Source organism: Mirounga angustirostris, unplaced genomic scaffold (assembly GCF_029215605.1).
Source record: "Mirounga angustirostris isolate CCGP_5_RB_7025 unplaced genomic scaffold, mMirAng1.0.hap1 SCAF_2, whole genome shotgun sequence".
Lineage (NCBI taxonomy): Eukaryota > Metazoa > Chordata > Mammalia > Carnivora > Phocidae > Mirounga > Mirounga angustirostris.
Genome location: NW_026991710.1, coordinates 102169251 through 102182970, shown reverse-complemented (window position 1 = coordinate 102182970; position 13720 = coordinate 102169251). Strand labels below are relative to the sequence as shown.

The window sequence follows — 13720 nt, the reverse complement described above, 5'->3', positions numbered from 1 at the left end:
CACACCAGGACCCGGATGATAGCAGTCGGGTTGTGCACACTTCCACCAGCCAGGGTTACGGACTCCCATGTAGAAGCTTACAGTTTGCAAAGCACTGTCACAATGTCACCTATATCAGCTCATATAACCTTACTCTGGACCTAGTTATCTTTGGTCAGCCGATGTGGAGAAAAACATAGCAACTTAAGTCATCTAAGGCAAAGTACCTGGATGAGCCCAGCCTGGAACAAGGTCTTTTAACTCTATTTGCACTTTGGAGTTCATGTTAGAAAACAGGGCAAAGTTGGTGATGGTGTCCTTAGTTTAACCAAATATTAATAAAAACACTTTTGTTGTTCTAAAAGTAATTAACATGCAGTAAAAAAATTACATAAAATACAGAAAAGCAGGACGCCTGGGTGGCTCTGTCGGTTGAGCGGCTGCCTTCGGCTCAGGTCATGATCTCAGGGTCCTGGGATCGAGTCCCGTGTCGGGCTTCTTGCTCAGCGGGGAGCCCTCTTCTCTCTCTGCCTGCCGCTCCTCCTGCTTGTGCACGCTCTCTTTAAAAAATACATAAAAGCTACAAAATAAAATGCAATGTATCCCTCCATACTGCCCCCCCCAAGATCTTTATTCCTGCTCTCCTAAGGTTGCCACCATGAAAAATATCTTGTGTATCCTTCCAGAAATGTCCTCAGTGTCCTTCCAGAAGTGTGTGCATACATATACATACATATGTGCTATATAAAAATATTACATATATTTATAAGCATACACAACTAGAAGTATGTATAAATAACTAGAAGTATGTATGTATAAATATGCCCCTATGTACAAATATAAGACAACTAAAATATAAAAAATATATAAAATCATACACATATGTGTATTTGTATACATACATATATATAAAATAATTCTATATAAAGACCTATCTATCCTATTTACATGTGTTGTTTATATATATGTATGGATATATACACATACACACATACATGTATACACAAATCTACATATATATAGTCAACCACGGACCTGAATGTGGAGGGGCATGCCTGGTGGTGGAGGCTGGTGACGTTACTCCTGCTGGTATGCCAAATTTAATGAAGGGAATCAGGGAGCAGTTTTTTTGTTGTTAGAGAAGATAGCTGTTTAGGCAGTGCCAGATCTTCTGTTGGGCCCAGTCTGGTTTGGGCAGAGTCTTCTTTCCTAGGACCCTTGGTCTGTGGGTCCCCCTACTTGGTGACTCTCAGAAGTTGCTCTGCTTGACAGCAACTGCTGTGATCATTTGAGCTCCAAGACTGATCTGCTGGTTCCTTTGGAACACACCCCTCCGAGCTCCACGGAATGGTCTAGAGTGGTAACTGACTGTTTGTTGACTCCACCTACCCTCCCTGCCAGTGACTGGAGGGTAAAGACAATGTTTCAATCATTCTGTTGCCCCAGCACAGACCCCACCCCTCAGTGAGTGCTTGCCCGCCAGATCTGAAGCTGTAACTGACATTTACAACAGCTCACCTGCAAAGTCTCCACAGAGCTCCATGGAGAGATAGATGCCCTTTCTTACTGAAAAGTCATCAAGAGCATCCTCTCTTCTAGACACCATTTAGAAGTAGGTCATTTCTCTTTAGTGCTTCTAGCTTCCTCTTCTATCCTCATACTGCTTTGAAACTAGCAAACTAAAGCAAGCCATTTTGTGTGATTTCTGCGCTTGGCAGCTGAGGTTATTTTGGGGGACGGCCATTGTTCTACGTTCTGAAATATTCATTCAGACTTCGCATACTCTTTATTCTCCTGGGGAATAAATAACCTTGAGTCTCTTAGGAGGCATGCAATGAGAAAAGAAAATTTAAAAAATGGAGCAACAACAACAAAAGGGAAAGAAAGGTAAAAGACCAAGAGCTTCAACTCTACAAACTCATATGCATACATCTTTAATGACACAGTTGCTAAACTTGGAAGCTGTAAGGTTGGATTGGAACACACCAGCTGGAAAACCTGGCTTCAGTCCCAGCTTTGCCATGGAGTGGTGAGGCAGGACTGCTCAAAGCTTCAGCCGCCTCACCTGTGGCAGGGCCGAACTGGCAAAGAGCAGTCTAAGTAGATTCAAGAGAGGCACTGATGCTCTGATGAAGTTCCAGGTGGAAGAGCCATTCACTTATCCTGTGTTTAGAGAGACAGCAGGAGTTAAAGGGATATGGACTTTGACCCAGTTTAGGGAAGAACTTTCTAAAATAAAGTTGTCAAAAATTGAAATGGACCACTTTGTAAGGTGATAAATTCTCTGGTACTGGAAAGATTTGATAGAATCTGGACAGAAGAATGCTTTCTGTGGTTTCCAAATTTCCTGACATCCCTTAAGAATATGATTCTGTGACCAGTTGATCTCCAAGGCAGCCTAGCCAAATGAACTTTTTCTGCAGTGATGAAAATGTGATATATCTGTGCTGTCCAAAATGGTAGTCACTAGCCACATGTCCCTGTTGAGCCCTTGAAATGTGGCTAGTAGGGCAGAGGAAATGAATTTTTAATGTAATTCAGTTCTAGCTAATTTTGATTTAAAAAGCCACATATGGCTAATGGCTACCATATTAGTCCAGCTCTGAAATCTTTGATGTTTTTTTCGTTTCATCATCATGGCCTATCACATCATCATCACATACTCTGTCCTGGACACCGCAAATAAACTTGGCTCTATTTAGGATACGATCTTTCTTTAGAGGGAGTTACCTCCTGAGAAAGAAGAAGAACCCATTTAAAACAATGGAAATAGAATAAAGAATAATAATAGATAGCAAATAAACTGTTGCCAAACTGGAAAGTGCAGCCAGAGAACCTATTGTACAGCCACAATAAAAACCCTGGTGTTTCTAAGAAGCATAAAGATGTGAACTCCCCCTGGTCCGGGGTGGGTGGGTGGGGGGGTGGGAGGGAAGTAGCTCTGCGCTCAGTGCTCCCAACCAACATGCTGTCGCACTGAATGGAGGATTCTTCCCGCAGTACATGCTCAATGGGCTGTTTTAGGGTTTTTTTCCTATACATTTTAAGAGTGATAGAGATTTAGAACAATGTGATAAAGTAACCTCAGGCTTCATGTTACTTCACCAGAAAGAGGAAGTTGTTTGAATTAGAACTTATCATTTCAGATCAGGAAGAGGCCTCAGAGATTATATGATCTAGTCTCTATATTTTACAGAGAAGAAAACCAAAGCCTGAAGCCCAGAAAAGGCTTGTGACTTGCGACAGTCACGTGGTTATTAACAGAATATTTCATTTCTGTAAAAAAGTTAATATGCAGTAAATCACAAAGAGTTACCCATCGAAAATAACCTTTTTCTAAAAAATAAAAACAAAAACAGTGCTTCCCAAGAGTTTATTAGTGCTGAAGAAGAGTCAGAGGTGTCATTAGTAGCTTTCTTGGGGAATGTTTCAAACCTCTCATGCTTCCTGAGAGCATGACAGAGGCCTTTATTGGAAACCTGCTTGGAGGACTGCACTGAGCTTCTGCTTGTGCTTACCTTGGCTAAGACCATGTCTCCTCAGATTTGGTCCAGAGAAGAAATGCAATGTGCTCAGGATCTGCTCCAGGGCCATATTCTCTCCAAACAAGGCTCTCTGGGGGCAGTTCCCAAGAAGAAATTCTTCCCCCTCAGAGTTCATTGAACATTCTTGTAGGTCCCCTAGAGAATGGCAAAATCTAAACAAACAAGTTCTATTTTCAATTTGTGTTTCTGAAAACCGAACTTCACCCACATGAAACTAACCAGCAGGCTTCAAATGCTGAAGGCTTCTAGGTACTTTCTGAGTTTGCTCTGACTCATGTCTTACCTACATTTTTAACCTTGATTTAAAAAAAATAAAGCAAAATAAAGCAAAGAAATGAGGGCTCTCTTTCAATGTAAACTATTTGATTCTTCCCACAACCTCATCTTTTCTCCATTACCACGTAAAACTCTTCTTCCTTGAAATGGTTATAGGATTCAGATAACTAACATATTTGGAAGAATATTTTTGGAGCATTTAGACTTTTGACATTCAACAATTTAACAGAAGGTACTGTCACATCAAATGCTATGATCTAATCACATTTCTTTTCATAATGACTAACAGATTTTCATGATGTCAGTTGCCCATACAAAAACCGTAGTTGGCTTTCTTCTGGGATCTTTTGGATTAAATAAGAGTTCCTAAGTCTGGCAGCTTAATATTAATGTTTTCTTTCTTTCTTCCTATCAAAATACTTTTTAAATTCACCCCCAGCCTCACTCTAACACATTTTTTTTCAGCCAGGCTAGTCTCCATACCATGCTCCCTCCCCTAAATTCTTGTTTATGATCTTCTTTATGCCTTCCTTGCTTGGCATTCCATACTTTATTCCCTCTACCGGGGACCATCCCTTCTTCCAAGAATGGGCTTAAAGCTGCTTCTCTTCTAGAAATCGTCCCATCTAAGCCCATCCAAGACTTGTGTCCTATCACTTGTCTACTCTGAGAGTCACTACACATTTTGTTTTGTGTTACTTTTGTGCAAAAAGCTGTAAACTTTTAGAGCGAGGGATATGGGGGTGGAGACAGACGACACAGATACACAGTTGGCTTTACCCCTGTCAGTCTCCAGATATGGAATGGAGTTCAGATTGACTGAGTGATATGTCCAAGATCACACGGAATTAGAAGCCACATCTCCAAGACCACTGCTCATTTCATCACACCACATTGCCTTTTATTTTCATATTTGCATCTACTAATAACTGAGAAAAATATAAATAGTATTACACAATACATAAAGAAAAATTCACAACTGCATTAGAGTGATGCTTATGTTTTTATTACTTAAAATTATGGCTGTGACAGAGAGACCACTGGACCATGTTTCTCAGTCTTACCAGCAGTGAGATGCCATCAGGAGACTGCGTTCTGGCGAATGGAAGAAGTATAAAGGTAATGTGTGTAGCTCCAGATCTGGCTGATAAAAACCTCCTTGCACACCTCCATGCCCTCTCCTCTCACTCTGATGGTTGATGGTGGGTTCCAGGGTGACCTTGGAGGCCAGAGTTGAAGATGGTAGAGTCATAAGATGAAAAAGAAGCTTGGTCCTGAATCACCTTTTGGAGGAGAGCTGCCTGGTGATTCAGAGCACACACTTTGAACTGTGTTACGAGCAAGACACTGTGATGTTAACAAGGAACAGTATTAAGCCACTGAGATTTTGGCTAGCATCTATCCAAACTAATATACATTCATTACATAATTCTTACAACATTCATATGAACTTGGCATTATCTGCATTGAACAAATGGGAAACCCAAAATGAAAGTGGTCACACTTCTTACATGAGGCACAGCCAAAATGTGAACCCAAGTCTGTCTGATTCCACATGCTTTTTTTCCCCCAAGAATACAGAGGTTCCTGTGGTGACGATTCAACTTAATAGACTTAGATAAGAACCATTTTATGCACCTATGTAGAAATGCATCAACTCTGCCCACCACCAACAGATGGCAGTAGTGGCTGCCTATAGACTGTCACTGAATTTATGAACAAATGGATTTAGGAATATCATAAAATGAAATATAACCTATATGTGCATACAGGAATTTCTGAATGCTCTGCTGCCTTTTCTCTGTGAGGAATAATTTACCTTCTTGAGAATTATCATTGCAAATTATTCAAACTTGTGGGTCTTTAATTCTCTCCTCTGAGAATGAGGAAATCAGCCTAGAATCGACTGTATTCAGTAAATCCCTTCAGAGGCTGACATTCCATTGTGTGCCTGTGAACTGATCCTGTAAAGAAATTCACACTGGGCTGGCCCTCTCTCCCTTGGGGAGGCAGGCTTGGTAGTAAATTACGTTCTGTGATTACTCTTGGCAATGGGTCAACAAGACTACAACTAATGCCAATTTAACCTTTCTTCCTTCCTTCCTTCCTTCCTTCCTTTCTTTTTCTTTCTTTCTTTCTTTCTTTCTTTCTTTCTTTCTTTCTTTCTTTCTTTCTTTCTTTCTTTCTTTCTTTCTTTCTTTCTTTCTTTCTTTCTTTCTTTCTTTCTCTCTCTCTCTCCCTCTTTCTTTCTTTCCTTACTTAGCTTCTCTATATTTTAAAAAATTTCCTCCCATGAACACATGTCATTGTACAATTAAAATAATATTATAGATGGACATTCAAACCAAGCAAGCAATGTGAAGGACAACATTATAAAGAATGAGGCAATACAGCTGAATGGTTAACAACATAGGCTTTGGATCATGATAGTCCTGGGTTCAAAGCCCTGCTCTGCCACTCTCTTACAATATGGCCATAGGAAAGTTTCCCAACCTTCCAAAGCCTCAGTTTCCCCATCTACAAAAAGGAGGGAGAGTATTATATCTACATTATAGGGTTTTGTGAGGATTAAATACAATATGAGGCAGAGGGCCTAGGGATGAGATGGTGAAGATGGTGAGAACGATAGACATGTGATTACATTAAAATGGTTTTAACTGACAATAAAATTATAAATAGCAATTTTATGCTAATGACTCACTTACCATATTGACTCAAGTTATTTTCTGGTGTGTATGCAGCTTGAATGTCCTAGATCCTCATACCTTCCTCAAAACAGAAGTCACAGCTTCTTTTTATTCTCTGGCATACCTGGTTCATGGACACAGAAAGAGGATAAGTCAGTCAGTACTTCTTGAGTAAGGGAATTATAACATGATCCTTGCTCTATCTCTAAGCATTCAACTTCAGATTTTCGCAGAGCAGTTTTTATAGCACCATACCTGTCCATAAAGAAGAAGGAAAGCAGGTCTGTCTAGCAGGATGCTTAACATGGTGCTATAAACTATAGACTCTAGAAATATAGACTATAGAACTAGGTAGACTATAGACTAGAGAACTAGAGAATTATAGATTATTGAACTGTCCTGAATATTGTGGTTGCCACTCACCACATGTGGCTATTTAGATTTAAATGCAACTAAAAACACACTTCCTCACAGTAGCCACATGTCAAGTGTTCAAAGGCCGCACGTGGTGAGCAGCTACCCCACTGAACAGTGCAGATATAGAATAGTCCCATCGCTGCAGAGAGTTCTACTGGATGCTGCTGCTCCAGAACTCCTCAGGAAGGCCCTGAAAGTTGGAGAGAGCAAATTGTCCGAGTCAGGGCCTTCTGGCCAAATACTTCTTTTTTCTATTTTAATTTTTTAAAAGACCACTAAATGCCAACTATGTGACATGTGTATGGCTACAATTTATTAAGCATTTAGTATGTGCAAGACATAATGCTCAGGCCTTTGCACACATCATTTACCTAATCCTCATGCTCTGAAATACAGACATTGATTATAATAGTTATTACTAATAATTATTAATACTTAGAGCAATTATTATAAATATTATTATTAGTTATGACTAACTTGCTTTTTAGAAGTGAGAAAACAGAGGCTCACAGAGGTTGAATAACTTGCCTGAGATCACACAGCTTAGAAGTAGCAAAGCTGGGATTTAAATTCAGCATTTGTCTGGCTCAGCCTACCCACTAGGTTCTACTGTTTTTTCCTTTATCATACCTCTTGGAGGCACAGTTTAGGAGCTGTGGAGATATACAAATGCATGCAACAGTGACTACCGTCAAAGCCTGTCAACCTAGTTGGGGAATAAATGGATAGAAATGAATATAATTAACTATAGTTACAGAATAAGCTCTGTTAAAGAAGAATGATACATATGATAAAAAGAAATATGGAATGGACTGGAGGTAAGAAAACCAATTAAGAGGCCATTGCATTAATCAGGGCATACTTAAGATAAGGTGTAGGAGTTGAATAGTGGAGATAGTGGAAATGGGAAAAGGCACAGAGGAAAAACAATCTGTATTCAGGGACCATTTGTATTTAGGGAGAAAGAAAAAAGGAAGGTTGGTTGCCAGTCTCTAAGATGATGCCCCTCCCCACAGTGATCCTTGCCTCCTGGTATTCATGCTTTGGTGAGTTCCTCTCATGGTAGAGCTGACCTGTGTGACCAGTAGGACATGGTAGAAATGATGGCATGGGACTTCCAAGGCAGGGTCATTAAAGCAGCTTTCACCGCCCCTTGGCTTGCCCACTCCATGGGAGGCCAGCCACCATGTTGTGAGGCCACTTAAAAGTCCTATAGAGAGGTCCACATGGGGATGAAACTCTGAGACATAAAAAGTTATTATTGTTTTTAGCTACTAAATTTTGGGATGATTTACTATGTAGCAATAGATAGATAGCTGATAGAGGAAGCATCAGATTATTTCATGATTTCAAACTTGGGTGATAATGGAGCTAATTACTCATTTTCTTCCTTTTCAAAACATAGTCCATATAAGCAAGCCAATTTGTGATCCAATCCTGTGTGGACTTTCACTCAAAGAAACAATGGTCTGGCAACTGAAAAATAGATGAACCCTATTTAATCCTTTACAACAGTCTCTCCTGAATGTGCTGGAGAGGGACTACTTTCAAAATACTTAGCTAAATTTCTTTAAAATCTCATTTCCCTATCTTATTTTCCATATTGTCTCGATACCAAATTAGCTCCAAAGTTTGTCTTCAAGATCTTCCCAAAAAAGTGTACCATAACCTCAAGCCAAGTAGGCTTTTGTCACTCTCTTCATTGATCAGAGTTTTACTATGTGGGTCTATATTAACCTCTGTCTTTACAGCTTTCCTATCCTCTCAGTATTTGCATTCTGTACAACAACAAAGGAGAGCTCAGGAACTATCCCCGAAAGCAAAGAATCCTCTTTTAAAGGGGAAGAGTGGGGAAGAGAGAGTGAGATTTTCCATGTTGCAATTACAAATAAGAAAACAAAAATTCCCTGCAAATTTTTTTTTCTTTATATGTATGTTCACCAAAGGAACCAGCTCAGAAGGTAGCCTGGTACAGGCAAGTTCATTTGTTATCTGTGTGACACTGAGGACGTTAGATAGCATTTCTGTATCTCAGTTTCCTCCTTTGCAAAATGATAGTATCTACTTGCTGGCTTGTGGAAGAATAAAATGAGTGAAAGCACAAAAAGTGCTTCACACAGTACCTACCAGGTTGGAAACATGCAATAGCTATTAAAGTTTAAAATATCTCAATTTTTGGAAATTCTGTGTCCTGAAATGTTACACAAAAGGGTAAACTATTTCAGATGCTAGTACTTGAGTATCCCTTCTAAATCATGCTTTGTTTGCCTCTTCTCATATTTTGAGATAGCTTCTTCTATCATTGTTAGGACAACAGGTGGCTGTGATATTGGTGTGGCATTGAATAACATTCATCATGTCTGGACCCAAAAGCTGTAAGCACGTTAACTCTGATTTACATCATGTCATATGTGACCAATACCTTCTACAACCAAGTTTTTTCATTTCTTTCTGCACATTTGTTTCTGATTCTGAATACAGATAGTAGAGCCCATTATACTATAATTGCTGAATCTCACTATGTAGTATAAGCATTTAATTTAACTCCACAACTGTTTTTTGGGGTCCTTACTCTGTGCCACAGTTCTGGGTATTTTGTTTGCATCAGTGTACAGAAAGCCAAAGACCTGACCCATGGAGCTTACACTCTAGTGGGAGAATACAGAAAATAAATAATAAAAATAGCATATTAGTAAATTATATAAGATATTAGAAATTGATCATTACAACAACAACAAAAAGAAGTGAAGATCTAGGATAAAATACTTATGGCCATTACTTCCCTGAGGATAGTATCTGATATATCCGAAGACAGATTCATCTCTAGAATATGCACAGCCAGAATAGTACCATGGATGAAGCTGTGACCTAGAGACGGAAGCCTTGATGAAAGTGAGTCCCGAATTGGGAATGAAAGCTTCCCTAGATATCTGGGTTCTCTAGATTAATTCAGTGCTTCTTCCATTCTTTTGAGAGCCATTAGGTGAGTCTTTTCAAGAACTTTAGATATACGTCTTTAGCTATCTTTTGGACATTCTTCACATACGTCCATCCAGTTCATCTTCCAAACCAGTGACTTGGAAACCTTTCATCATTTCCTTCCCTTATTCCCCATACTGGTCAGGGTTCCATTTAAGAAGCAGAACCACGGTGGACATTAAGGACTAAGGAATTCATTGTAGAAATTAGACCTCATAAAATTATAGGAGAAGCTAGGGAAACAAAGGCCTGAAAGGATCAGAGAAAAATCATTAACCAGTTGCTGGAGTGGAACTATGAAGAGGGCTAATGTTGAAGTCTATGGAAGGTTGTTGGCTCTTTGTGGCAACCACCTCTGTGAATCCTAGAGAACTATCTGATTGTAAGCTGGGCGTCACTGTTGGTCAGGAGAGCTAGCTGGCAGTCAGGAAGGAAAGATGGACATATGTGGAGAAGAGTGAGGAAAAATGAGAATCAAGAATAAACTGGAACCTAAAAGAAAACACTGGAACTCATGTTTCTCTCACTGCATCTAATCCTGATGACCAGCAGGAAAAGCTGCTACCATAAGTCTGAGAGCTGTTCATGTGCTCAGCCCAGGCCTTGGAGAGGCTGAAGGAAGAGATGAGCAACAGCCTGACAAGGTGTGGGCCAGGCACTGTCCAAGTGATTCAGCAGATCAGTGACAACATGATGGCTGCTGTTTCATTTCCACCATCCAAATCATGGCCAAATGTCGTACGTATGTGGCCACTTTGACCTAGAACCATACAGAGAAGGAAAGTCTGGGAAATGGGATTCAAACTAAACAAGGTTGATGGAGTACAAAATCAACATAATCCTTACATATCAATCGATTTTAATTCTTACAGTTTTCTTAAACATGCCCCTTTCTTTCCTCCTCTACTACCTTTGCTCTAGTTCAGATCCCTGGCGTCTCTCTTCTGGCCTATGAACATAGCAGAGATACAAAACATTTGATGAATTTTAGGGTCCTGCTCATAGGTACTATGACAAGAGCTTCTGCCCATCTAGCTCTCTGTGGCACCCCCAAATCTTGGGAATACCCTTGAGCTTGTTTGGCTTCACCATTATTGGCCAATATTGCGGGCATCACCCTTTCTCCCCTGCTGCTGTGTTTATCAGTACTGTGCACGTGTACTCATTAGCACTCCAGAATGCATATGGCCAGAAAGGGGAGGGGAAGTAGATACTGATAGCAGCTAGCATTTACTGTGTAAGGTATTTTATTAAACACATTATTTCACACCATGTTTCAACTAATACCTCCATTTGATAAAGACGAAAACTTAAGTTTGTAGCAGCTAAGTGAATCACCCAAAGTTAAACTATTAGCAAGTAGTTGGGCTTGACTTAGACATGTTTGTTCCCAAAGCAGATGCTCTTTCTATTATACCAAAGAGCCAGGGGGCAGCTTTTCCTTCAGGGTTTTCAAGATCAGCAGGGTAGTTTATCTTTTTAGGTTTGGGTTCTTACCCGGCTGGGTTGGATTGCATTTGTGGTAGCTATAGAGAAGATGCCTAGCACAAACACCTCCATGAGCAAGACAAGTACCATAAGTGAGTGAAGAGGTAGGAATTTAGGATGGATGAGGGGTGGTGGGAACTGTGGGAAACTGGCAAATTTAAACCTACCTAAGGGGCACAGGAGTGAATCAACTCTAACCAATGATTACCTGGCTGGAATGCAGACTCAGTGTTACACAAAAGTTGTAGTATCTCCTAACTTTAAATGTTGACTCAATATTTTTGTTAAAGATAACATGGCCCCAAGAGTATTTTTAAGATCCTGTGTAGGGCGCCTGGGTGGCTCAGTCAGTTAAGTGTCTGCCTTCGGCTCAGGTCATGATCCCAGGGTCCTGGGATCAAGTCCCACATCAGGCTCCCTGCTCAGCGGGGAGCCTGCTTCTCTGCCCCTCCCCTGGCTCATTCTCTCTCTCTCTCTCTCGTTCTCTCAAAAAAATAAATAAAATCTTAAAAAAAAAAAAAAAAGATCCTGTATAGGGTAAAGAGAACACTGACTGGAGTCACCTAAGGGCTGCTAATTTGCAGCCTCCACTCTGGAGATCTTGTGCTGAATTCTGTAGATTTATGTGTGTCATCACAGGCTCCTCCCAAAGTTGATACAAATACTATGGAGGAGTGGGGAGAGTGACAGGTTAACCCATGGTTTGTTTAGCCACTTTGGACTCCAAAGGCCTGCAGACCTGTAGGCTACTCCTGTTGAGAATCAGGCAAAAACTAAAAGCCAAGGCATCTGGACAGAAATGGACATGAAAGGAGCACACAGTGAGCCACAGTGTGGGTGGCTATGAGAGCATGAGTCAGTGGATGACAAGTGGGGGTGGAAGTCAAGCGTGCGTGTGAGGTCGGTGTAGAGGACTACAAGCAGAAAGAAAAAAGGGAGAATGGCAGCCAATGGTAGGAAGAAAGGGAGAGAAAAGAGAGACAAAGAAGCCCCTTGTACTTTTACCCAGTGCATTTGTGGACATGTTCTATCTGCCAATTGTTTCCCCCTGATATGTGCAGGGACAAGCAAGTGTTGATACTCACTAGGCTAGAGATGGGCAATTTGATGACCAAGGTAGATATATTCAGTAATTTATTCTGGTTACCGCTTTCACCAGAATCTCTCTTTTCTAACAAGTTATAAATTGTTCCCTATTATCTTTGTGCCAACTGCTTAGAAATGTCATAGCTTGGTTTGGGCATCTCAGAATCCCAACTGGATAGATAAAGGATGGCTAAGTAAAAATGATGGTTACAATTAAAGTGCGTGATTTCAAGACATTCCAGTCTTCCCTATCAGAGGATTAAGGTCTGTGAAGGAACCAGAACCACTGAGTTAATGTTGGGAAACATTTTAATACGTGAGTAAATTCACAAAACTGAGGGCACTGGCAGCTGGCCCTGCTGCAGCAGTGAAGGGACAAGAGTGTGGACACAGCAAGCAAAGTATAGTGGCAGCCATCACAGCCTGAGAGGGCCCCTGCCTCTAGAGCTCCCTGATTATGCAACCTCATTCTTGACCCACCTTGCTCTTTTAGGAGGCTAGCAGAAGTTGAATGCATATTCTGAAACCTTTTTTTTCCACTTTGTGAGAAAAAAATTATATAATTTGAGGTGATGCTCATATGATGGATATGCAGTTTTCACATCATAAAAAGCAGGTGCTAAGTGAGCCTGATGTGTGCAACCCTCCTACGCAGAAACCATCTGTGAGAGACTCCAGCGTCAGCGACCCGCGTACAGTTCACATTTTTAGAGGGCAGGAAGGGAGGCAGAGATGATCTCGGATGCACTGGGTGGTGGGCTAGCCTCATGGATTCCACACCATGGAGGTTTCAAGTTCCTGCTGCTGTTTTGGAAAAGACTCCATCATTTTACCTAATTCTTTGCAGATTTTGCCCTTTTCCCAATTCTCATCTCCATCTCTGATGAAAAAGATTTTTAAAAAATCAATTAAGGTTAAAGTTTTCTCATTAGAAAAATAAGGGGCTTAGTGTTACTCTTCTTGAGTCAGGGATATTTCCGAGGATATGATGAAAACCATGGGCCATTCTCCATAACAATGCCTATTCAAACTTTTCCCTGGGTTCTTAACTTTCCTGTCCACTAGAATCACCTGGAGAACTTTAAAGATCATAGATGCCTGGACCCCACCCTAGAACAATTAAATCAGTATAGCTCAAAGGGCCTGTGTACAGTATAACGTTCAAAAATCTCTTCAGGTGATTCTAATGTATGGTCAGGCCTAAGCATTGGACCCCCGGGGCACTAAGTGAATACAATAAGAAAAAAAGTTTAGGAGTAAAAA

The 13720-nt window shown here is 40.6% G+C and overlaps 1 long non-coding RNA gene across 1 annotated transcript; it reads right to left on the bottom strand.

Moving 5' to 3' along the window:
• Positions 1-1947: 1947 nt before the first annotated feature.
• LOC129045934 (uncharacterized) lies at positions 1948-4724 on the bottom strand. Its single transcript, XR_008506437.1, has 3 exons — positions 4581-4724; positions 3498-3676; positions 1948-2142 (listed from the first exon to the last, which is right to left on the bottom strand). It is a non-coding gene; the product is annotated as an uncharacterized LOC129045934 (long non-coding RNA).
• Positions 4725-13720: the final 8996 nt, after the last annotated feature.